Source organism: Harpegnathos saltator, unplaced genomic scaffold (assembly GCF_003227715.2).
Source record: "Harpegnathos saltator strain DR-91 unplaced genomic scaffold, Hsal_v8.6 scaffold74, whole genome shotgun sequence".
Lineage (NCBI taxonomy): Eukaryota > Metazoa > Arthropoda > Insecta > Hymenoptera > Formicidae > Harpegnathos > Harpegnathos saltator.
Window position 1 is genome coordinate 164,598 of NW_020230582.1, and position 27,056 is coordinate 191,653.

General features: G+C 39.1%; 1 protein-coding gene and 1 non-coding gene across 3 annotated transcripts in view; both read right to left on the reverse strand.

The window, feature by feature from the left end:
* LOC112590162 (uncharacterized) overlaps nucleotides 1-27,056 on the reverse strand; it is a 90,846-nt gene that overhangs the window by 50,029 nt on the left and 13,761 nt on the right. The gene's annotated exons all lie outside the window — the stretch shown is intronic.
* Nucleotides 6,475-6,547, reverse strand: TRNAA-GGC (transfer RNA alanine (anticodon GGC)). The gene has a single exon. It is a non-coding gene; the product is annotated as a tRNA-Ala (tRNA).

The window sequence follows — 27,056 nt, forward strand, 5'->3', positions numbered from 1 at the left end:
CTTTTACAAAAGTTTTAATTTTTAATCTAACGAGATACGACTGTTCAGACAACTGCATATATATATGATCAATGCAATATTCATAAGTAAATAACTTGTTCATTGTAGCAGGACTCAAATATAAACACTTAGAAGATTGCATTAATTTTACAATTTTTGAACCATTTAGCTCGAACAATTTCACCCCTAAATCTCAAATCCGTAACGAATTCGATGGGTTGCGCGTCCAGAAGTCGTTGTACAGCACCACGATTTTCCATCAGTTTTCCCCAAGTCTGGATGTAATATATATCATGTAAATAGTTCATTACCGCGATTGTCACCGAGGACTATTTCCACGACGGGTAGTCGAGATTGTACATTGAGTCCAATTTCCAAATACTTGTGAGACGTTGCAGTCAAAGTATATCTGCGCCCCAAGATGCGAGTAGCATGACATAACTCAGGAATGCTATAAAAACACAATGTAAATGTTATATACATTTAAAAATTCCGTCGGGAAAGTGCACACAAAGTACCAACCAAATTCACATTGATACTCACTTCTTACATTCCATTTTGCGTGGTGGCTCCTCGAAACACTCGTCGTTTTGTTTCCACCTGGGGTGATCCTCATCCTCATCCGCATGTTGAACAGGCGTGTAATAATTTGCTTGTGTAGCGTTGACTTCGACATCGGACATTTTGGTTTACTATATGTGGAAGCTACTGTCGAACCTTGTCTTTTGATAGAGCGACTGTCGAACCGTGTCTTTACAAAGCGACTGATGCAGGAGCTTCTTTAACACAGGCAAGTTTCCCTCCGAGTTTCTCCCACCAATGCTACATCCCCTCCATTGTTTTCTTCAGAGTTCTCAACATTTCTAATGCACATATCAATATATCTTCCGAAACTAGATAATAATTCTCTGACACAGCGTTGTAGCCAGTCAATTAAACAGTCATACGTCGATGAAATAATATCATAGCGCATCGCAGTACAAGAGAAAATAATGTACAGTACAGAAATGCACAATATTTATACAATCATAGCGCATCCCAGTACGAGAGAAAATAATGTGCAGTACAGAAATGCACAATATTTATACTTTTTATTACAATTTTTAAACGCTGTAATATAATGGTGCTGTTTATTACAATATCACATTTTGACCAAAATATTTTTGTCAGTCGTCGACTCCAGACTGCTGATACCAAATCGTAGGTCTACAAGGTTATTGTGGTATTAGATAAAGAAAGATATGCACATCATATCATAGGGTACATCCTGTGAAGAGTTTAGTGCTGCATCATATAAAGATTTGACTATATTTGGTCATGTTTTTCCGGGGAATTATTTATCGAAGATTGTTTAAAATGAGGGACTAGACTATAGAAGCGAACGAGCGAAGACACTACCCATCTTCCAGCATCAATCGCTTATTGTAGCCCGTGTTTGAGTAATATCGAAGGAAGTTTTGAAAAGGTGTCGTCACTGATTCTTTAAATATTAACGAGAAGAGTGGCAAAAGTGAAGCATATAGATTTAATTTGTGTGTATTTCCCAGTCAGACCTCTTTCAGTATGGATCGCGAAAACATAGAGCATGAAGAAGTAGAAGACGAAGCAGAAGACGAAGAAATAGAAAACGAAGAAATAGAAGACGAAGAAGATATAAGTATACTCACAGATGATAATAATTATGATAATGACAACAGTAATCAATTAGTGAATGAAAAAGTGAAGAAATTGGAAGTTTTAGAAATTAATACTTTGAATAGCCAAACAAAAGTGTGCTGCATTTATTTTTCATATAATTCTGGAGACAATCTACGGTTCTGCACATCATGTTTTTTTGGTGGTGTCCGCGATACAGTTACAGAAATATTTGCAGTGCGCGAACACATCACCGAAAGACACGATGTGATTAATGGTGTATTTTGTTCAAACTGTAGAAACCCCGTCTACCAAATAACACCATGCAATCTGTGTCCAATATGTATGCACTAATATGACATATTTAAAACAGAATTCTTATATACGGTACAAAAACTTCATCCAATACACTATACAAAATAAAAAGAAGCAGGAAGAATGTGATAACGATATGTGTGCGCGTATTGTGGAAGACGGAAGAGCTATAAAAAGTTCAATACAGAACATTCTTTCTATAATTTAGTCGAAGACGAGCAGAGTGCACGGTTATAGTATGTTGACAACGTTAGCTGGAAGAAATGGCAGAATCATCATCATCATCATTATCATCATCCGTAGAACGCGAGCTGAGGAATCAGTTTGCTCGATTAAGCTCGCTAGACGAATACCTCGCATGGCAACAAAAGTGTGACGAGTGTCTCGAGTCGTTGGAGAGTTGGAACAGCATAGTCGAACCAAACAGCCACGACTATCGGTTGGTTCAGCGCACTCGATGGTTGCTCGTATAGCACAACTCGAGGGTTTAAAAAATACTTTGCGCAGACGTTTCGTATACGCAGGAGCCAGACATTCGACACTTTTTTGGCGAGAAATCGATATAGCGTTCAATAGTCGCATATCTACCGGGGAGATTGTAAATACAGACTACCAGATCTGTAAATATGAAACCGGAATATGCCCATAGATGGCCCTAGCTGTCAATGTAGTTATCGTCAAACCGCGTCATTGGCGCCATTTCCATTTGTTGACACTTGACAAAGATTTTCAACTCACAACAATACAAGTTTCATACAACAGCATAGTTTGTAATAGCGTTGAACATGTCGAATTTTGTGCTTGGAAGCTACGATTTGCGGACAGCATTGATTTTCTGTTACTATTTGAAGAAAACTGCTGCAGAATCGCATCGAATGCTTGTCGAAGCTTACGGTGAGCATGCTCTTGGTAAATCATCAGTGCTTTGAGTGGTTTAAAAAATTCAAACGTGGCGATTTTGACATGAGAAACGAAGAATGTGGAAGACCACCGAAAAAGTTTGAAGACAGCGAATTGCAAGCATTGTTGGATGAGGATGACGCTCAAACGCAACAACAACTCGCGGATCAATTAAATGTGACACGAGAAGCCGTCTCTATACGTTTGAAAGCCATAGGAAAGATCCAGAAGATGGGAAAACGGGTTCTACATGAACTGAATAAAAGACAGCAGGAAAACTGAAAAATCACTTGCGAAATGCTGCTCGCCAGGTACAAAAGAAAGTCATTTCTCCATCGAATTGTGACTGGCGATGACAAGTGGATATATTTTGAGAATCCTAAGCGGAAAAGATCATGGGTAACTCCAGGCGAACCATCGACATCGACTGCAAGGCCAAATCGCTATGGACGGAAGACAATGCTCTGTGTTTGGTGGGATCAGAAGGGTGTAATCTATTATGAGCTGCTAAAACTTGGCGAAACCGTTCATACTGAACGCTACCGACAACAAATGATCAATTTGAATCAAGCTTTGCGAGAAAAACGACCAGAATATCAAAAAAGGCAACACAAAGTGATTTAACTCTGTGAAGCTGGCACCCCCAAATTCGAATTTTCACAAACCACAAGTAGCATTCGTTTGTCCACGATTTGTCCACATTTGTCCAACACAAATTTTCATTTGTCTGCCTCTCAAAAAAAAGTTATGAGCAAATAAAAATTTTGACACCAACACCCCCATGAAAATATTTCTTCAATTTCAAAGCACCACTGGATTGTCCACGATTTGCCCACGTTTGTCCACAAAAATTTTCATTCGTCCATCTTTCAAAAAAAAGTTATGAGCAAAAGAAATTTCGATATCAGCACCCCCATGAAAAGATTTCTTCAATTTCGAAACACCGCTGGATTGTCTACGATTTGCCCACGTTTGTCCAACCAAAATTTTTGTTTGTTTCTCTTTAAAAAGAAAGTTATAAGCAAATTAAAAAATCGAAAGTATGCGGAAGAGGAGGCGCCCCAGATACGAATATACTACATGGGCTGAAAAGTTTTTGGCTTAACAATGAAAAAACGATTTTTTTAATGAAAAAAGTGTTTTATTCCTCGACATAATCTCCATTTAGAGTAATGCACTTAGTGTAACGGTCTGCTAACATTTCGATGCCGGTCTTATAGTGCTCGATGTCAAGTCCCTCAAAATAGGCATTTGTTTCCAACTTGACCTCCTCATTCGAGTAAAATCTTTTACCAGCAAGCCACTGCTTCAGTCGGGGAAAAAAGAAATAGTCGCTGGGGGCCAGGTCTGGAGAATATGGGGGATGTGGGACCAATTCATAGCGCAATTTCTTTAATTTATCGGTCGTATCGCGAGCCGAGTGAGCTGGAGCATTGTCTTGGTGAAACAAAATTTTTTTCTTTGCCAAATGTGGCTGTTTGACCTTGAGCTCGTCGTCCAATCGATCCAGTAATGTACAGTAATATTCTTTATTGATAGTTTTACCATGTTCAAGATAATCAATGAATATTATGTTATGCGCATCCCAAAAAATACTGGCCAAAACCTTGCCGGCTGATTGTTGTGTCTTCGGGCGCTTCGGACGGCTTTCACCAGGCAATAACCACTCCGCTGACTGCCGATTGGACTCCGGTGTGTAGTGATGGATCTATGTTTCATCCATTGTGACAAATCGACGCAAAAACTCCTTCTTATTGCGGTTAAACAGGGCCAGATTTTGCTGTGAAAGTCGAACACGTTCCGCTTTTTGCTCAATTGTCAAAAAACGCGGCACCCAACGCGCGTAAAGCTTTTTCATGTGTAAATATTCATGAATGATATGACCAACGCGTTCCTTTGAGATGCCTATGATGTTAGCTAGCTCACTCAATTTCATTTTGCGGTCATTCAATACGATTTCACTGATTTTCTGGATGTTTTCTGGATGTTTTCTGGAGTAACTGCCACATTTGGCCTTCCTGAATGTGGTGCATCATTTGTGCTCGTACGGTTACGACGAAACTCAGCAAACCAATATTTGATGGTTGAATTCGGTGGGGCAGATGTGCCGTAACATTTATTAAGCCATGCCTTTGCTTCAACAGTGTTTTTTCCCATCAGGAAACAATGTTTAATCAAAACACGAAATTCACTTTTTTCCATAGTAAAGATAAATTCAGAGGTAACGTCATTTCGAAAGCTATAACTTGTACACGAGTCAATGAAATATCATGAAATTTTTACAGCATCTAAGTTAAGGTTGGTACTCTATAGGAAATATAAGGATTTTTAGTTTGTGGCGCCATCTATATGTCAGGCCAAAGACTTTTCAGCCCATGTAGTATATAAAAATTAGCAGGGATTCGTTCGTCCACGATTTGCCCATATTAATCCAACTAAAATCTCCATTTGCCCATCTTGTAAAATATAGTTAAATAAAGAAAATTAGAAAAAGCAATTTGCTTACAAGAATACTTTTCTGAAAATTAAGCACTACAATCGTTTGTCCACCCGTTGTTTTCGTTCGTCCATGCATTATTTTCGTTTGTCCACCCAAGGGAATCGAGTAATTAACAAAAAGAAATTTAAAAACTTGACTATAACCGTTCTATGTACATGTGTCAAGTTTTCTGTAGATTGAGAGTTGGAATCGTTTGTGGACCCGTTGCTTTCGTTTGTCCATGCATTATTGTCGTTTTTCTAAATTATTGCAATTTGCTAAGAAACCAAGTGATACCGGCTATTCAAGATATTGCTGGAGAAGCTTTCCACAATGTTTGGTTTCAGCAGGATGGGGCTCCAGCTCATTTTTCTCTGCAAGCTCGAAATATTCTAAACGATGTTTTCACTGATCCATGGATTGGTAGAAGAGGCACAATAGAATGGCCACCGAGATCACCAGATCTGACCCCATTAGACTTCTTTTACTGGGGGTATTTGAAAACAAAGGTCTATGAGACTAGGTCCGAAAATTTAGAAGAGCTGCGGGAAAAAATAGTGAACGTTTCAAATTCAATCACACCCGATTTTTTAACTAACGTAATTGAAACGTTTTAAGTTCGTTTAAGACACTGCCAAGGTGTCGAAGGACATCAATTTGAACATTTGATTAAATAATTAGTGTTTTTATTCCTTCACATACGCCAGTGTTCCTATCTCGGTCTTGCCTTAGTTGGCCGAACACGCACGCACGCACGCACGCACGCGCACGCACACGCACACGCACGCACACGCGCACGCACGCACACGCACGCACACGCACGCACACGCACGCACACCCACGCGCACGCACACGTGCACACACACACACGCGCACACACACACGCACACGCGCACACACACACACGCGCACACATACACGCGCGCACACACGCACACGCGCACACACACACGCGCGCACACACGCACACACACACACACACACACACACACGCCCGCACGCGTGAAGCCTGACCTTTCTTCTGTTGTCGCTGTGGGCGACCATGAAAGAAGGAGGGCGTACTAGGTGGCGACGGGACGCCGTGCGTTCGGGACCTGCATCTCATTTTTCGTTCCGAAGAGAGAAAAATATCGAGAGCGCGGTAGTCGCTAGACCGGGAATCGAACCCGGGTCTTTCGCTTGCCGGGCGACTGCTCTAGACCACTGAGCTATCTGACGCTCCACGCTCACGACACTCTCCTCTTTCTAGATAACGTTGAGAGATGTCGTTCGGAAGCGACATCTCTAGTGCTATCCCGAGCGCACGGCGACTACAGAGAGAGGCATTGTTACTTGTACCTGGTGGTACAAGCTGACAGTCTCTCAAAGTCAAAGGTTGCTATCCTTTTAAGACCCTCGCAAAATCTCAATGTTCAAATGATCATAACTCTGCCAAAAAAAAAATCGTAGAGATCTCGCGTTGTTTTCGTCTCGGAAAGTCCTTTCGAACGAGCCCCCACTCAACCCAACATGCCATTTGAGATTTTTTGGCTCCCCCCTCCCCCCGGGGGGTGTGGCGGTGAGTGTTTTTGTGGTTAAATAATAGACATTGTGATCCCATTGAATCCTTATAAATTTCAATCCTATATTTCAAACCGTTCAAAAATTATTTAGGTGGCCCCGGACTTTTGGTAGGCACTGTATACTAAGTGCGCAACTAAGTTTCCGAGTTTCACACATGGATGGCACTAACGACACATGTAGTCCACATACATGTCTGAAGTTGTGTTTTTTTATAGCTTGGACATCTGTTAACAATAACCAGTCGTAATACCAACACATATCGCAACGCAAAAATATTTTTTCTAACAATGAAGATGTCGAGTTTTGTGCCAAATAAACAGCATTTGCGGGAAGCTTTGCTTTTCTGCTTTAACTTGAAAAAAAGTGCAGCTGAAGCACATCGTTTGCTTGAGAAGGCCTACGGCGAACATGCACCATCGAAAACTACCTGTGAATATTGGTTTAAACGTTTCAGAAGTGGCGATTTCTACACTGAGAACAAGGAGCGCTCCGGAAGACCAAAAACAATTGAGGACGCCGATCTGTAAGCGTTATTGGATGAGGATGATACGCAAACACAAGATCAACTTGCGGAGGCATTAAACATGACCCGCCAAGGTATTTCCAAACGTTTACATGCCATGGGAAAAATTCAAAAGGAAGGAAAATGGGTGCCGCATGAGTTGACTGAAAGACGGAAAAGACGGAGAGACGGAGAGATGGAAAATCGAAGAGCCACTTCCGAAATTTTGCTTTTGCGGCATGAAAGAAAGAGTTTCCTGCATCGAATTGTTACTGGCGATGAGAAGTGGATATATTTCGAGAATCCTAAACGCAAAAAATCGTGGCTTTTACCTGGCGAAGCATCAACATCGACGGCACGGCCAAATCGCTTCGGAAAGGAGACAATGCTTTGCGTTTGGTGAGACCAGAAAGGAATCGTGTACTATGAACTACTGAAACCGGACGAAACTCAATGGACATCGCTACCGACAACAACTGATCAATTTGAACCATTCATTGCTCGAAAAACGGCCAGAATGGGACACGAGATACGAACGAGTGATATTGCAGCACGACAACGCTTCGTCCCATCGCACTTCCATCGTCTAGGACACCATCAAAACGCTGAAATGGGATCTGCCACCGCACCCGCCGTATTCGCCAGACCTGGCCCCTTCCGATTATCACTTGTTCCGGTCGATGGCTCATGGCTTGGCTAGGCAACACTTGGTCAATTGCGAAGAAGTGCAAAATTGGTTGGATGAATGGTTTCGGTCCAAAGACGCGTCGTTTTATCGTCGCGGTATTCATGTATTGCCAGAGAGATGGCAAAAATGTGTAGCTAGCGAGGGACGATACTTTGAATAAACCATTTTTTGTATTTCTCTTGAAATTTTCCATTTTTCGTTGATCAAAAAAACCCGGAAATTTAGTTGCGCACCTAGTATTTTATTATTTCAACTCTTGCCACTAGCATCGCGGTATCCGTGGTCGCGCATATTCCTGGGGAAAACCTCAGCGGTTTGTTTGATCCGAAAAACGACCTTCTCTCGGTCTAAGCCCGAGTACTTGCATCCGCTAATCACAGCCGTGGCTGGCCGAGACGTGACATATGTAAACTGGAATTCAAGTTAACCAACAGCACTAATGTAAAACATAACCTAGTTGAAAAGTTTGCATATTCAGATTACATCTCCATCCAAAGATAATTCTAGGAACATATGCACAGACCTAATAGAAGTTTCAGAATAAAATATTATGCTGCACGCTTGACTCGTATATGTCACAATATATGACACAGTATATGAAAATGGATTGACATCCCATTGATCTAAACATGACGATTATAGGAAAGGCGATTATGAAGTATGCTGAGAAATATCAACAATATCTATCAACCCATAAAAACATCAAGATAGAGAAGCTATTCATCACCAGAATAATAAAAAGAAAGTCGACAAACCTAAACTGATACATCGCTTTTAATAAACTACCTTTAGTAGACATCGACATTGAAGAAATTTTCAAACAACCATTGAATCATTTTCTTTAAACTATTGCTCATTATATTGGGTTGGCAACTAAGTGATTGCGGATTTTGTCGACAGATGGATTTTACACTTTCTTTTGTTTCGTTAACGTGTTCAAAGTACCTAACCTATATTTTTTTCTTATTGTTTGGACTTCTACCTTTCATTTAGTACAAAAATTATATCGATTAGTTCTTTAATTTTGTTTTTATCCCAATTTAAAAATGGAAGAGCAAGACGTGCACTTCAGACATATTTTATTGTATTATTTCCGAAAAGGCAAGAACGCATCGCAAGCACACAAGAAGTTATGTGCCGTATATGGGAATGAAGCCTTGAAAGAAAGGCAGTGTCAAAATTGGTTTGCCAGATTTCGTTCTGGTGATTTTTCATTGAAGAATGCTCAACGATCTGGCCGTCCAGTTGAAGTCGATGAGACCCATATATCAAGGCCATTATCGATTCAGATCGTCATAGCACAACACGTGATATTGCAGAGAAGCTTAATGTATCGCATACATGCATTGAAAAAAATTTTAAAAAGCAAATTTAAAATTTTGGATTTTCATTCTTATTTAAAATCCGCAATCACTTAGTTGCCAACCCAATATTATATGTATTGGGTTGGCAACTAAATAATTGCGGATTTCACTGATAGTAGCGTTAGTTGAATTTTTATGTATATTTACGTATTCGAAATATCAAACCCATATTGTTGTTTGATAGTTGGTAACTTCAATTGGTAATCACTAAAAAAATTGTATCAATCAATTGTGTAGTTTTGTTTAGCGTCCGTTGAAAAATGGAAAAGCGAAATGAGCATTTTCATCATATTTTGCTTTTTTACTTTCGCAAAGGAAAAAACGCATCGCAAGCCCACAAAAAATTATGTGCTATGTATGGTGACGAAACCTTAAAAGAAGAACGGCAAGTGTTAAAATTGGTTTGCTAAATTTCGTTCTGGTAATTTTTCACTCAAAGATGAACAACGTTCTAGTCGTCCAAGTAAAGTTGATGACGACCAAATCAAAGCAATAATCGATGCGGATCGTCATAGCACAACACATGAGATTACAGAGGAGCTCGATGTATCACATATATGTATTGAAAAACGTTTAAAACAACTTGGCTATGTAAAAAGAATTCGATTTATGGGTCCCTCATAAACTTAAAGAAATTCACTTAACACAATGCCATCTGCGATTTGCTTATGAAAAAATTTTGCTTAACAAAAATGACCCATTTTTTAAACGATTGATAACTGGCGATGAAAAATGGATTGTTTACAACAATGTCAATCGAAAAAGATCGTGAAGCAAGCAAGATCAGCCAGCGCAAACAACATGCAAAGCTGATATTCACCAAAAGAAAGTTATGTTATCAGTTTAGTGGGATTATAAAGGAATTATCTACTTTGAAATTTTACTACGCAACCAAACGATCAATTCAGATGTATACATTCAATAACTAACCAAACTGAACAATGCAATTCAAGAATAGCGACCAGAATTGGCAAATCGAAAAGGTATTGTGTTTCACTATGACAATGCAAAGTCACACATCTTTGGTCACTCGGCAAAAATTATTGGAGCTTGGTTGGGATGTGTTGCCACATCTATATATATATACAGGGTGCACGATTTATCTGAAGATATTGAAATATCTCGAAAACTATGCATTGGATAAAAAAAAGTTGTTAATGAAAGTTGTTAGTCTCGAAGGGGGACATCCAATGATACCAAACTCGACCTCCCATCCTGGGGATGGGGGTTGGGGGCAACTTTGAAATCTTAAATGGAAAGGGGGGAGTAGGGAGGCGGCGAGCCGCCTTCCCTACCTCCCCCCCCCCCGAGCGACCGGACAATTAGGGACAGGGGGGAGCGATGCCCCGGTTGGGGCCGGGCCCGCTCCCCTACAAATCCTCCCCTCCCTGACTAGCAGGGAGGGGAGGTAAGGAGGGAGGGCGGATGTCCTCTCCCTCCTTGACAGGAGACACCTGAAGGCCAACCGGCGGGGGGTAATCCTCGTCGGGGACCGCGCCCTGGATTCCCTTCGTGGAACAGGGCGCGGTACACAGATGGCGAGGGGCTCCCGGAAGGGAGCCCTGGGGCCGGGGGGTTGGGGAGGGAATACGGGAGTAGTTCCCCCGACTCCCCTCCTCACGGTCCGACAGGTAGACATCCCGCAGGGGTTTTAGTCGGTAAGAGTCCGACATAACCCCCTTCCCCCCCAAGGGGAGGGGGTATCCATGATGGATTTCCCCTGCGTGACCAAAAAAAAAAAAAAAAAATCTTAAATGGAAACCCCCATTTTTTATTGCAGATACGGATTCTACGTCACAAAATACGTAAATTTTGTCCGAAACTTTTTTTTTGATTCGTGATAAATGGTGCTGTAATCGCAAAAAATTATATTTTCTGCAATTCTCCAGAAATGATCATTGGATTGAGAAATAAAAAATACCTGTTCAATATTTTTAAAGAACATAATAAAAGTTATTCCCCCCCCCTCCTCTCGGGGTAGGGTAGGTGGTAACGTTGGCAGAGGTGGCCCGATTAATTGGCCTGCTAGGTCGCCTGATTTGACATCGCCGGATTTCTTTCTGTGGGGTTACCTAAAAGATAAGGTTTATCAACAAGTGCCAACAACTCGTGAAAACATGGTAGAACGCATAAGAAACGCTTGCGCTGAAACTCCCGCAGATATACTTCTATCCTGTGTACAGTCATTTGAAAAAAGGATCAATAAGTGTATTGAAGTTGAAGGTAAAAATTTCGAACACTTACTCTAATTAATTGAACAGTGAGAGGCAAGGGGACTCACATTAAAAAAGTACCCCGATCTGTGAGAGGCAAGGGGACTCACATTAAAAAAGCACCCGAAGGGAACATAAAACTACCTCGTCGTTGTTCCTGTGTAACGCTAAAGTAGTTTCTCGGAAAAATGCAACACTATCTATCACGAATGAAAAAAATTGTTTCAATAAAAATTTCACGTACAATCTAATTCTGCAATGAAAAATGTGGGTCCCCATTTGAGATTTGAACGTTATCACCCACCCTACTCCGAGAGGATGGGGGGGAACTTTTATTATGTTCTTTAAAAATATTGAACAGGTATTTTTTATTTCTCAATCCAATGATCATTTCTTGCGGAGAATTGCGGAAAATATAATTTTTTGCGATTACAGCGCCATCTATCACGAATCAAAAAAAAAGTTTCGGACAAAATTTACGTATTTTGTGGCGTAGAATCCGTATCTGCAATAAAAAATGGGGGTTTCCATTTAAGATTTCAAAGTTGCCTCCAGCCCCCACCCCCAGGGGGTGGGGTGGGAGGTCGAGTTTGGTATCATTGGATGTCCCCCTTCGAGACTAACAACTTTCATTAACCACTTTTTTTTATCCAATGCATAGTTCTCGAGATATTTCAATGTCTTCAGATAAATCGTGCACCCTGTATATATATGCAAGAGCGCACGCAAGCTCGTACGTAGCTTACAAAGTATACTCTCTCATAACAATCATCATTGAAATTTTTACCATTCAAAAAGTTTTGCAAAGAACGAAATAAAAAATAATTTGATGATGCAAGGTCAAGGCTATATATATATATATATATATATATATATATATATATAGCCTTGACCTTGCATCATCAAATTATTTTTTATTTCGTTCTTTGCAAAACTTTTTGAATGGTAAAAATTTCAATGATGATTGTTATGAGAGAGTATACTTTGTAAGCTACGTACGAGCTTGCGTGCGCTCTCGCGTGGCAGAGTTGTGCTTGAGGCCAAGATCAGCGTTTGTTTTGCGATTGTAGAAGGCGGGGTCAGACAAAGCGAAAGCCGCCATTATTACGCGCGTGCATGTGTATGGTACGGTTTGGATCAATCTAAAAATAAAGGATTCTTTTTTTATTCTTTCTGTTCCTTGCTGCGTGTGCGAGTCTTTAGGCGTGTATATGAACATAACAATGATGATGTCAAATAGCACTTGGCTCAGTTTTCAGCCGATAAAAAACACAAGTTTTATGGGTAAATATTTATAATAACGGATTACCTTTCCATGATCTTCATATTGATATACATTATAGAACTAACCCTTCTGAATAACAATCAAAAGATTTTAGCTGTCGCTCATAGTTTATTAAAAAGTTACAAATAAATAAAATTTTATAGAGCCCATTTTCTTTAGACACAATGTACATTAAACAATGTTAAACAGTAATATAACATATAAACGGGAGAAGGGCTTCGCCTTTCTCCCACATCTCTCCCTAAACAAATCCTAACCTAATCTGACTCATTGCATTTTTATATATTTTTCGACATTGTTGAAAAAGTTTTCTTAAGAACTATCACCTAACTCAACTTAACTTATTATATCTGCATATAATCAGATATTGTAGGTTTTAACGAGATCTTTTCAATAACGCCTAATAATATATAAAGTTGCAATAAGTTGAGTAGGTTAGGATTTTTTAGGGAGGGGGTGGGGCGGAGCCCCATTTCCGCTTATATGTATTATTTCCTGTATTTCTATGTATACACCTATGTTTGAATTAACTGCATGGAAGAGTATCGTACGTTGGTTCATTACTCCTTGCAAGTACGATTTATAGATCTTGTTACGTCCTGGAGGAGGAACGTAACTGGACGCTTGCTTTCACAAGCTCCGACGTACAGTCTGTAAAGCAAGAGCGTGCACGGGTTAATGTGTAGAAAAATTTATTTTTAATGATTTTTAAGTACATGGATTTGTTGTACTCCATGAGAAGAAAAATGCTATACCATTAATAATGAGTCCAGTCACCACCGGCATTGATAATTGCCTGGCATCTCCGAGGCATACTTTCCACTAAGTTGACTGCGTATTCGTTCGGTAAAGACCTCCAAATGAGACGAATTTGTCGTGTCAGCTGCTTCAAAGTGCACACTCTTTTTCTTTGAAGCTTGTGCTTGAGATATGCCCACACATTTTCAATGGGATTTGCATCTGGCGACTGCGATGGCCAATCAAGTGTGACGATGCCAGACTGCTCTTTTCACTCGGTGCAAAGCTTGCTCCAGTGTTTTGGGTCGTTGTCTTCCTGTAAGATCCAGTCCTCGTTTTTTTTATGAAGCATCGTTCAGCAGTCAGCAACAAACACTTCTCATAAATTTTAAGCATTAAGGTCGGATTCCGCTTAAACAAATTCACAATTTTTTTTCTATATTCGGCATCATTTTGCCTATCGAGCCACGTTCTGGTAAGTCATCGACATTTTTGATCTTCTTATATTGCTGAACTTAGCGACTTAGCGACGAACGATTTTGACTTTCCCATGTATTTAGCAATCACTGCATATGACATTTTTGGTCCTTTGGGGTGGGAATAAAGGAACACAGCCTCGTAGCGCGATTAGTATGCGGCATTCATGGCGGTTAACGTGTTTTTCAGGTTAGAGTTCGACGCCAACTGAATCTTTTGTGACAAAGCATTCACGACAAAGATTTCATCTATCGGCTCACAAAACAACTAGGACGATATTTGAAACCAACTGCCATTTATGCCGTGCACGCTCTTACTTTACAGACTGTACTCGCAAGTCTGCGGTACAGATCAAGGATCGGAATGACCCCTTTATCTGGCGCGGATGTACGTCAGTGTTCCTTTATTTAGGTCAAGGAACTGAATCCTTTTATCTGGGATAGGACCGTGAGCGACAATTGAGGGAAGGCAGAATTTTTTTAAAAATAATTAATAGGAATACGTGATTGCCTTATAATTACAAATAGCTCGTTTTATTGATAGCTAAGCGGAAGTTCACAATGAAGTATGTCCGTTGAAATTCGTGAGGTTTTATAATATGTATATTAGGTCAATCGGAAAGTTCCGTCCGTTTTCTTGCAAAACATATGACTTTATTTAAGAAACAAAATGAAAAAGTATATCAATCAAAGTATTGTCCATCGTTAGCGATGACTTTTTCCCATCTTACGGTCAGCAAGTGAATTCCGCGAAAGAATGACTTATCGTTGGAGGTTATCCAGTCAGAGACCCATTTTTCGACGTTTTCATAAGTGTTACGTCCTAGAGGAGGAGCGCAACCTTTTCGTTCGCAGAAAAGGCGAACCTCATTCGTACACGCGTGGTCAGGAACCCGATGAGTCCTTTTACTCGGTCACTGACGTACGACGAACAGTCCGTTTTTCGGTCAAGGACGCAAATTCCTTTACCGGGGATAGGACCATAAGTCAACTGTTGGAAGGTGGGGGAATTTTAATTGAATGAAAATAGACTATTAACAGATTAATTAAAATGAAGATAGTAACAAATGATACAACGGCGCGGTTTAACATATCAAGAGACACGGTAGAGTTTCGCGCCAAGTGCACGCGAAGCGAACAAATGAGCGCCAATTTTACGCGACAGCTTGAGTTAGGAAATAACCAAATAGCTGTAGCTCTGTAACAGTTGGTCAGATTAAGTTCTAAGTAGGCGCAATCGAATCAACAGGAGCTTATTACACAATTTATACGGAAATAAAATTTATTTTTGTCCTAAATGCTGTCGTTACTGAGTTATTTGTAGCCAAAGAGGAAAAGTGTACATTTCATATTAAGAAAATCCGTCGTCGGATGTTCCTTCACAACACAACATATATGTTATTTATTGATTTAACAATATATATATATATATCAGGTGTAGTAAAAAGAAATCCATTACTTTTGCATGAAATTGAAGGCTTTAATTACCATAGTTAGAATGATCCGATTTAGGTCAAATATGCGCTGTTTTGTTCGATAACTTGTTGCCATTTTGAAGGTAATTTCATTATGCCTCTCTCATAGAAGCCCTCGTCCCTATTGGCAAAAAATTGAGACAGTCGATTTTCACAAGCCTTTCTTGAAGCGAATTTTTCACCAGCAAAATTGTTCGCCATGGACAGGAACAGATGGTAATCACTTGGTGCCAGGCCCAGACTATAAGGTGGATGCATAAGAACCTCCCAACCAAGCTCCAGGAGCTTCTGGCGAGTCACTATCGATGTGTGTGGTCTGGCATTGTCCTGATGGAACACAATTCCTCTCCTATTGGCCAAAGCTGGCTGCTTCTGGGCGATTGCTTCCTTCAGACGGTCCAATTGTTGACAGTACAGTTCCGAGTTAAGAGTTTTGCCGTAGGGGAGCAGCTCATAGTAGATAATTCCCTGCCAATCCCACCAAACACACAGCAAAACCTTCCTGGCTGTCAATCCTGGCTTGGCCACCGTTTCCGCCGGCTCACCGCGATTCGACCACGACCGTTTTCGCTTGACGTTGTCGTAAGTGATCCACTTTTCATCACCAGTGACCAACTGCTTCAGAAATGGGTCGATTTTGTTGCGATTCAGCGATTTGCAGATGGAAATTCGGTCCATGAGGTTTTTTTTCGTTAACTCATGTGGCACCCATACATCGAGCTTCTTTTCGTATCCAGCCTTATTCAAATGGTTCCAAACGGTTTTTTGTGCAATCTTTAGCTCTTGGGCAATCGAAACAGTGCTTACATGACGGTCGGACTCGACAATGTCCATGATTTTATCGATATTTTCGACAATTGGCCTTCCAGTGCGTGGTGCATCTTTGACATCGAAATTACCCGAACGGAATCGACGAAACCAAAATTGCGCGTGATTGGCTGTTACAGTATCAGGACCATAAACACTATTCACATTTTCAGCCGCCTGGCTTGCGTTTTCGTCTTTATCGAAGAAAAACTGTAAAATATAGCGTATTTTCTCTTTGCTAGTGTCCATCTTTGACGCGCGCTCAAACAAAACTGAGTCAACTAATCACAAAACTGTCACAAAAGTTTTTTTAGTACGAAATCTCATCTTTCTAACGCCATCTAATGGATCGGACTTATACAATGCGAGATACAGATAACTAAAGCCATCTATTGGAAAAATAATGGATTTCTTTTTACTACACCTGATATATATACAGGGTGTCCGAAAAAACGCCTATTCCACTTCGGGAGGTGATTCGGGACCCAAAAACAGGCAAAAAAGTTCATACAAACATAGGTCCGGAAATGAGCTGTTTCCGAGTTATAGCCACTTTTATGTTCAAAAATCGTAATTTAGAATCCGCTTGGCATCCCTCTTTCTTAATTATTTCTTAAATTAAAAATTATTTTTTAATTTTTATTTATTTTTATTTAATTTTTAATTTTCAATTTTTATTTTTAAATTTTTATTTTTAATTTTTCTTTAATTATAATTTTTTTAGTTTTTTTCAATTTTTCAATATTTGTAAATACTATTATATTATTTTTAAAGTAAACATGAACAGATATTTAAATCGAATTAAATAAGGTGTTCAAAATGACCACCTTCAGCACGAATGCAGGCCCTTATTCTTCTATCAAAGGAATTCCAAACACTTTGAAAATTTGGATCCCTCTTTATTTCTTCAAATCCATGAATTATTCTTTGTCTTAAGTCAGCAATATTATTGGATGCATTTCTGTAAACAATTGATTTTACATGACCGCATAGATAAAACATAAAAGTGGCTATAACTCGGAAACGGCTCATTTTCGGACCTATGTTTGTATGAACTTTTTTGCTTGTTTTTGGGTCCCGAATCACCTCCCGAAATGGAGTAGGCGATTTCTCGGACACCCTGTATGTGTCTTTTTTATATACAGGGTGGGGGGTTATAAGTTTACAACCCGAAGTGTGAAGGTGGATTAGGTTAAGACAAACATAAAAGTCCCATACTGTTTTGCGAGATTCGCAATAATTATCGAGTTATTAATGACAGAAATCTGAGGAATGGGAGCGCGCCGACATAGATGATTGGAGAAGCGTTGCAGCTACTCAGGCCACAACGCGGCCCACTCGACCCAGCAACTATTGGCGGCGTGCGGCGAGACGTAGGTCCGGCGAGATAAAACAACGAATAGCGACGCATTGTCTTTCCCCTCGCCGCGCACCGGCAACAGTTGCTGGATCGACTGGGCCGTGCTGCGGCCTAAGCAGCTGCAACGCTTCTCCAATCATCTATGCCGGCGCGCTCCTCAGATTTCTGTCATTAATAACTCGATAATTATTGCGAATCTCGCAAAACGGTATGGGACTTTTATGTTTGTCTTAATCCAATCTACCTTCACACTTCGGGTTGTAAACTTATAACCCCCACCCTGTATATGTTTTAATTTCATTATCTCAAACTATATATATATATATATATATATGTAATTTATTAATTTCATCAATGTCAAGTTGACACACGCATGCATGCACGCACACACATACATACACACACAAACACACAGACGCATGTACGTACACACGCATGTACGTACACACAATCACATGTACAAATACACGCAAAACATGCTCATACGCACGCACGCACGCACGCACGCACGCACGCACGCACACGCACACACACACACACACACGCACGCACGCACATAACTTAAACTTAAACATACATAAACTCAAACACCTACAAACACACAATTAATTTTGCACACACACACACACACACATATACACAAACACACGTACAAACACACACAAAATGAAAATTTGGAGATTTCAACAATTTTTCAATTCTCTTCAAAATAGTAATTTTTTAAATATCTTCAAATAGTCGGCGTCGCCGACAATTACGAAGCATGAAAAACTATACTATTTAAAGATAATTATATGTTGAAATGACATTTTTTTCTTAAAATTTAGAACGACGCCTGCGACATAAACTTTAATCAATTCTATCAATAATTAAATAGATATCGGTAAATCGATATGTATGGTGAACATACCCTTTCGTCATTTATCATTATGGCAGAATTTGAAATGGAACAAGAAAATTATGAAGTAATGGAAAGCCATCAAATCCTTGTAAGTAGTAAAATTAATCTATCAAAGCGCGAGAGATATTTTTTATATACGTACTAAACTAATTCTAAGATATGTCGTACATGTTTGTCAAAATTATTACACGTATATCTCTCGCGCTTAGGATTAGGAAACTATATGAAATAAAATTGTCCTTTTTTTATTAACAGTTATGCGTAATAAAATTTATTTCATTTATATTACATATAAACACAAAAAAAGAATTGATATCCGTAAAAAACTTACCTTATTTAAAATAAGGTTAAAAAAAGCACCAAGTACACGCGACTCGTATCAATAACCTTTTTTAAAAAAAATTCTAAAAAAAAAGTATTTTCTACAAAATATCTGATATCAAATAAGTTAAGCCAAGTGCTAATATATATATACAATTAAAAATATTAATTTTACCGTTTTTTAAAAACAAAATAAAATATTCTAAAAGATATTGAAGATATGATTCTTAAAACTTAATTATATTTTTATATAATTTAATTTAACAATTCTAAAAAAATAAAAATATATCATAATAAATAAATCCAAAAAAAATAAATTTAATTAAAAATTATTATATTTATAAAATAACAAATAATGAAAATATAAATATAATAAAAAAATTAATTAAAGATTAAAATAATAAATTAAAAATATTAAATATACATTTTCGACAATTTTAAAACTTTTTAAATATGACAATTTACGCGAATGATTGTATATGTATGTGTGTGTGTGTGTGTGAGAAGTGGAAGAAGAAGGAATGAAAAAGGGAAGGAATATGAATAGAGAGTTAGTCGGAGTGAGAGGGAACGTGAATGGTCAGGTGAATTTAAGGGAGTAGATAGTTCAGAGAAAGAAACAGGAGAATAGGAGATTGAAGGGGTAGAAGGAGTGGACGCACGAGTAGGCGAAGAAGAAGGACTAAGAGGTAAACGTTGAAATAGAAAAGGGGGTAGGAGTGTCGGGTCTAGGTGATAATCAGTTTCTAGGGAGATATTAATAATAGAACGGAGATATTGAAGTTGGTGTTCAAATTCGTAGGGGTCTCTTATCCCGTACACCGTCTCGAAAAGGTGGAGGACTCGATGGATAGATACCACAGAATGATAATAATGGGCCACTAAAACCGGATTTCACAAAGGGTGGAATTAATAAAAATGGCGGTAAGGAAGGTAGGACATAACGAAAACAAACTTACTGCTGATTCCGGGTGTTTCACGCACAGAAGAGAATAATTGAAAATGGTCTGCGTGGGTGTGCCGCTTCCGGACGTCCAATTTTGCTGATGATTTGCGGATGATTATGTGATTGCGGAAGATTGGCGAAACCTCACTAAGAATAGCATTGGTAGAAAACACTGCGCACTTGTCACAACTGAGTCATATTTCATCAAAATGTAAATGTCTGAGTGCCCGAATATCTGAATCCTCGAATATCTGAACGTACGAAACTTGGAAATCTGGATATCTGAATGTGAATCTTGGATATCTGAATATTTGAATCTGAGTGTCCGAATGCTCGAAATCAGAATATCTGAGTGCTCGCGGAGGCGTATGTCGCGGTTTTTATACTGATGATCGGAGGCAGGACCCGCCAGGGTGGGTAGAGAGATGGCCTTTGGGGAAGGGGTGAAGCCCCAAGGAGAGCCCAATGATGTCAAAGATGTAATTAGTAAATTTTTAGTATTGGTCCTGGTTGATCTTAGTGGAGAAAAGTCTTAGCCATTAGAAGTTAAGAGCGAAGTTAAAAGACATCGTGGGAGGAGACAGTTAATTCTAGAAGACATGAATATAGATGGGATAAGGGGTGGAGCGGGAATTTCTCATAGTTTTGGGTAGAAAGGTTATGATTGGCTGAATGGATTAGGCATGACAAGTGTGATGGTGGTGGATTCTTGTGGGGTAGAAAGATATATACAAGTGGCCAGCTGGAAAAGTCAAGATGCCGAAAATCAAAGGCCGAGGTCAAATTTTATGACTAAGCTTTGTTGTTAGGCAGCATATGGTTTTAAATTAGGGAGATGTAGGTTCCAAAGTTTTAAAGCAGGAGTGTTTCGAGTTGCTTTATTCTACTGGAGATATGTTAACGCAGAGTTTCAAATTTTTATAGCTAAGCCGACGGACACATTTGGCGAACACTACCCAGATATAAACTCTAGATTTTTACAACAGTCTCCTGCACTGTTTCCTGTTATGAAATTTTTCTGAATCGCCTTTCATTTGGCGCGACGGCTGTACGCCAGATGGATCTGTTTTCTATGTCCATTATTATATTAGGAGAATAGAAGTTCGAAAGAAAAGAGAGAAAAGAAAAAAAGATTTTTTAATTAATTATCCGGAGTTTGCAGGACGTAACATAAGAATTGAAGCATTCCTCAGTAAGTGCGTGTGCCATCGATCGAAACAAGTGGTAGTCGGAAGGAGCACAGTCTGCTGAATAAGCCGCATGGGGTAACACTTCCCAGCGAAGTGCTTCTAACGTTTCCTTGACAGATTCTGTGACGTGAGGCCGAGCGTTGTCATGAAGCAAAATCACTTTATACTATCTCGTTTCATATTCTCGTCGTTTCTCGTGCAATGCTCGGCTCAAACGGCTCATTTGTTCTCTGTAGAAATCCCCTGTGACTGTTTGACTACTTTTCAACAACTTATGGTATACTAGGTGCGCAACTAAATTTCCGAGTTTTTTTAATCAATGAAAAATGGAAAATTTCAAGAGAAATACAAAAAATGGTTTATTCAAAGTATCGTCCCTCGCTAGCTACACATTTTTGCCATCTCTCTGGCAATACATAAATACCGCGACGATAAAACGATGCGTTTTTGGACCGAAACCATTCATCCAACCAATTTTGCACTTCTTCGAAATTGACTAAGTGTTGCCCAGCCAAGCCATGAGCCATCGACCGGAACAAGTGATAATCGGAAGGGGCCAGGTCTGGCGAATATGGCGGGTGCGGTAGCAGATCCCGTTTCAGCGTTTTGATGGTGTCCTGGACGATGGAAGTGCGATGGCACGGAGCGTTCTCGTGCTGCAATATCACTCGTTCGTGTCTCGTGTCCCATTTTGGCCGTTTTTCGAGCAATGCATGGTTCAAATTGATCAGTTGTTATCGGTAGCGATGCCCATTGAGTAGTTTCGCCCGGTTTCAGCAGTTCATAATACACGATTCCTTTCTGGTCCCACCAAACGCAGAGCATTGTCTTCCGAAGTGATTTGGCTGTGCCGTCGATGTTGATGCTTCGCCAGGTGAAAGCCACGATTTTTTGCGTTTAGGATTCTTGAAATATATCCACTTCTCATCGCCAGTAACAATTCGATGCAGAAAACTCTTTCTTTCATGCCGCAAAAGCAAAATTTCGGAAGTGGCTCTTCAATTTTCCATCTGTCTCTCAGTCAACTCATGCGACACCCACTTTCCTTCCTTTTGAATTTTTCCCATGGCATGTAAACGTTTGGAAATACCTTGGCGGGTCATGTTTAATGCCTCCGCAAGTTGATCTTGTGTTTGCGTATCATCTTCATCCAATAACACTTGCAGATCGGCGTCCTCAATTGTTTTTGGTCTTCCGGAGTGCTCCTTGTCCTCAGCGTAGAAATCGCCACTTCTGAAGCGTTTAAACCAACCCGAATAGAATTTACACCTCGTGAGTATCTAGTCATGACATAGTAAAGTTGTGTCTAATATTATCAGTAGCTAGTATGACTAGACAGTAATGAGCTCATAATGTAACGCTCACTTATGCGAGTAGCTATATGCAATATATTAGCTAGTGACGAGATAAAAAAATTACACAGTCATGAGATAAGAAATCAGAATTAGTTACTAGGCAGTAATGTAACGCTCACTTTTCCTAGTGATGATATAATAAAAATTACCTAATAGCTAGACAAAAAATATAACTACTAGCTAGGTAGTCTGGTATATATAGAGATGAAATAAAAGAAAAAAAATAAGATGTACAATTCATCATCCTTCTCTTGATGTAGATTATTTTTTTATATCAGACATACCTCATCACTAGATAGACTGTTCTAGTCAGAGTTTGTAATCTATAAGTTTGTGCTCTTCAAGATGACCGTCAGTGATTTTTATACCGCTACACAAACTTTTTTAATCTTGTCCAACGTAAGTATCTTAATCTATATTTGTTTTGGAAAAAATCCCTTACCACATTGGGATTTTGAACCTGGGATCTCTGGGGGGCTCTTCAGTCAATCGTCTTACGCGCTGCGCCACTGTAACTTCACTGACAAGAGCGTTTCGTATGGTCTATATATGGTGCACATTTAATATACTTGTTCAATATACTTATTGCTTATTTATATGTATATGTATAATATATGCATAAAGTTTATAATGTCACCTACGGCATATTGAGCATTTAATGTCGAGATCATAATATGTTTGTTAATGCTTTAATTATATTGTCACTAGAAGTGAGCAATTACATTACTACCTAGTAACTAATTTTGATTTTTTATCTCATGACTGTGTAATTTTTGTATCTCGTCACTAGCTAGTATATTGCATATAGCTACTCGCAAACGTGAGCGTTACATGGTAGTACAGATAATCATCCCCTAAAGTTATATTACTTTATAAAAATGTCTGATTACTTAGTAGTAACATAGTTATTACGAGAAAATGCTCAAAACGCAAAAAATGTATACATATACCAGGTATGTCGGTAATTATTTTCCGGTTTTGTAACAGATGTCACTAGCCATAAGTATGCAATGTTATGATTAGATACATATGTCATTGTATTTTACTGACATTAACCTCAAAACTACACAAGTTACGTTCCGCCAAAATAACAGCGTTATAGATTAATAATTTTTTGAAAATGTCCAGTTTTGTACCTGAAAACATGCATTTGCGGCACGCATTACTTTTCTTGTTTAATCAAAAGAAAAAAGCCGCTGAAAGTCATCGTTTGCTGGTAGAGACTTACGGTGAGCATGCTCCAACCATAAGAACATGTGAAACGTGGTTTCGACAATTCAAATGTAGTGATTTCAACGTTCAAGACAAAAAACGTCCTGGTAGGCCGAAAACGTTTGAAGATGCGGAATTGCAGGAGTTATTGGATGAAGACCCAACACAAACTCAAAAGCAATTGGCAGAAAAGTTGAATGTGAGCCGAGTAGCAATTTGTGAACGATTACAAGCGATGGGAAAGATCCAAAAGATGGGAAGATGGGTGCCACATGAATTGAATGACAGGCAATTGGAAAATCGAAAAATCGTCAGTGAAATGCTGCTTCAAAGGTATGAAAGGAAGTCATTTCTGCATCGAATAGTAACGGATGATGAAAAATGGATTTATTTCGAAAATCCCAAGCGAAAAAAATCATGGTTATCACCTGGCGAAGGCAGCCCATCGACTGCAAGGCCAAATCGCTTTGGTCGCAAGACCATGCTCTGTATCTGGTGGGACCAGGTTGGTGTCGTATATTATGAACTGTTGAAACCTGGAGAAACAGTTAATACTGATCGCTACCAACAACAAATGATCAATTTGAACTGTGCATTGATCGAAAAACGTCCACAATACGCTCAAAGACACGATAAGGTGGTTTTGCAGCATGACAACGCGCCGTCTCATACAGCAAAACCAGTCAAAGAAGTGTTGAAATCACTTGGATGGGAACTTTTATCGCACCCGCCATACTCTCCAGACCTGGCTCCATCCGACTACCACCTTTTCGCATCGATGGGGCACGCGCTTGCAGAGCAGTACTTCGCCGATTTCGAAGAAGTTAAAAAATGGCTCGATGAATGGTTTAGCTCAAAGGAGAAACAGTTCTTTTGGAATGGCATCCATAAATTGCCTGAGAGATGGGTAAAATGTATAGAATCAAATGGCCAATACTTTGAATAAATATATTTTAACTATCCATTGTAAATAACGTGTTTTCTTTAGCGAAAAAACCGGAAAGGAATTACCGACACCGACGTACCGACGGAATTGTACACCTGGTATACAGGGTGTTATAAAAGTCCGGGAAGAGCAGAATAACTCGAAAAATATGAGTCCTAGAAAAAATGCGAAGTACTGGGTTTTTATGATTCTTTCCTGGCTATCTGAAGGTGACCTTGGATTTGATCTTGACAATGACTTTGAAGGTCATTTCAAGGTCAGGTCAATTTTTTTTAATGGGACTCCATACTTTTGACCCCAGAAATGAAAAGAGCGGAAAATTTTACGTTCGGATATGACCTTTAACACTGTCATATTTGACCTCTGAAGGTCACATAAAGGTCTAAGCTTGTTTTAGGCTGAAAACGCGAAAATGCACCTGCTAGGGAGCAATGTTACGCATAAGAATAAGAATGTAGAGGTCAACGAGGGATATTCAGCCGTGACCTTGCCCTTATTCTCAAGGTCATGAGTTAAGATTATTATTAACACGTTGACTACCAACTACGAGATATCTCGTAGGTTGTTTACTTGCCCAGGACGCATTACGTGTTATCTCATCCCTTCATTACTAGCCATATTTGTACAGCTACAGAGGAAACTCGTAGCATAACAGTGTAAATATGAATAGATGGCCTCAGGAAAGAGAATAAAAAATCAGGTTTGGCTTAAATGAACAGAAAATACAATTATACAAAGTTTATTCAAAAAGAAAAAGTTTATACAAGGAAATAAATTTTTATGTTTTGTGATCATTTTTAAAACAATCTTCCACGCAAAGTGCTGGCTTCTCTTGGCAGATTGGACAGGAATAACGTGTTTCGCGCCGTTTTTTAGCTTTGGTACAAAATCGGCATGGCTTTGTCGGACGCAGTTTTTTTTTCGGTAGGTGGAATACTCTGTAAATAATGACGCTCTTGCGATCCTATTTCTTTTTAAACTGCTTCAATCTCTTCTCCAATCAACGCGTCGACGAATGCTTCTCTAAACTTTATAAGTTTTATTTTAGAAGTTGCTTGTTGGAAAAGTTTGTGCGCATTGTGTATATATATATCTCCATAATATGCAAAGCAACCTTTTTAGGCCATCTAATTGTCTTTCTTAGAGATGTGTAATACGACAGCATTTGATCTGAACGATCAATGCCAGACATTCCTAGATTGTAGTCCCGAATTATATTCGGTTTCATTGAACGTTTTCCATTTCGATTGGACACCTCTACCATTTCAACAACATGCATATTTGAAATGGTAAGAACATCTCGCTTGTCTTTCCATTTACATACAGTAACTGGACCATTTTGCTGCCAAAAAAACTCTCCTTTTTTCAGTTTTCGATTCACCACATCTCTGGGATTCCCTTTTCTGTTATTTCTTAGAGTTCCACACACATAAGTTTTTCGTGTAGTTATTAATTTCGTAAGAGCAACAGAATTATAAAAATTATCCATGTATATTATATATCCCTTATCGAGATAGTCCTCAAGTAAGTGTAAGACAACATTAGTAGTGTGACCTAAATTATTGTCAGATTCCTCACATTTTCCGCTGTAAATTTTTATTTTCATAACAACACCATCGGATTCACATAGCTCATATAGCTCATGACACCGTATTTGTGCTTTTTATTTTTTATGTACTGGCGGAAATGCAATCTTCCACGCCACAACATCATTGATTCGTCGATACAAATATTTTTATTTGGCACATAGTTTTGGCGCATAATATCATTGAAATGAATTAGTATAGGTCGCACCTTGTATAATTTGTCGAGAGATGGTACTGAGTTATCAACGAAGTGAAAATGCTGCAATAACAATTGGAATCTCTTTCGACTCATACGTGAACGCCAAAATTTTACATTATATTGTATTTACAATACATTTTGTTTCTACTCCAGTAATGTTCTATTGAAGGAAAAGAACAAGGACCTATTTGTAATAGAAGTCCAATAAAAACTTTCATTTCTGCAGCGCTAATGTCTTTCCACTGTGACAACCTTATAGATTTTTTTATTTAATTATATTTTGCGATTTCTTGTGCAACATATAAATTAGTTTGTTCGACCAGTAATGCAAGGAATTCTTGAGAAAAAAATAAGTCTACCAGCGTTTGGACTGTAAGATTTATCGTATTCAACTTCAAACCAATATTTTCTTGGAAAATAAATTGTTCGGGAATTTGTGGATTTTCTGTCCACAAATTATCATTCGTATTTGGAGTGGTTTCTTGGGAAGCATCGTGATTGTCTTCAGGTTCGGAGACGACTTCATCATCACTGTCCTCACTTGAATTCTCGGAAGGTACATAATCGCTACTATCGTTATCATCCTCGCTGACAATATCG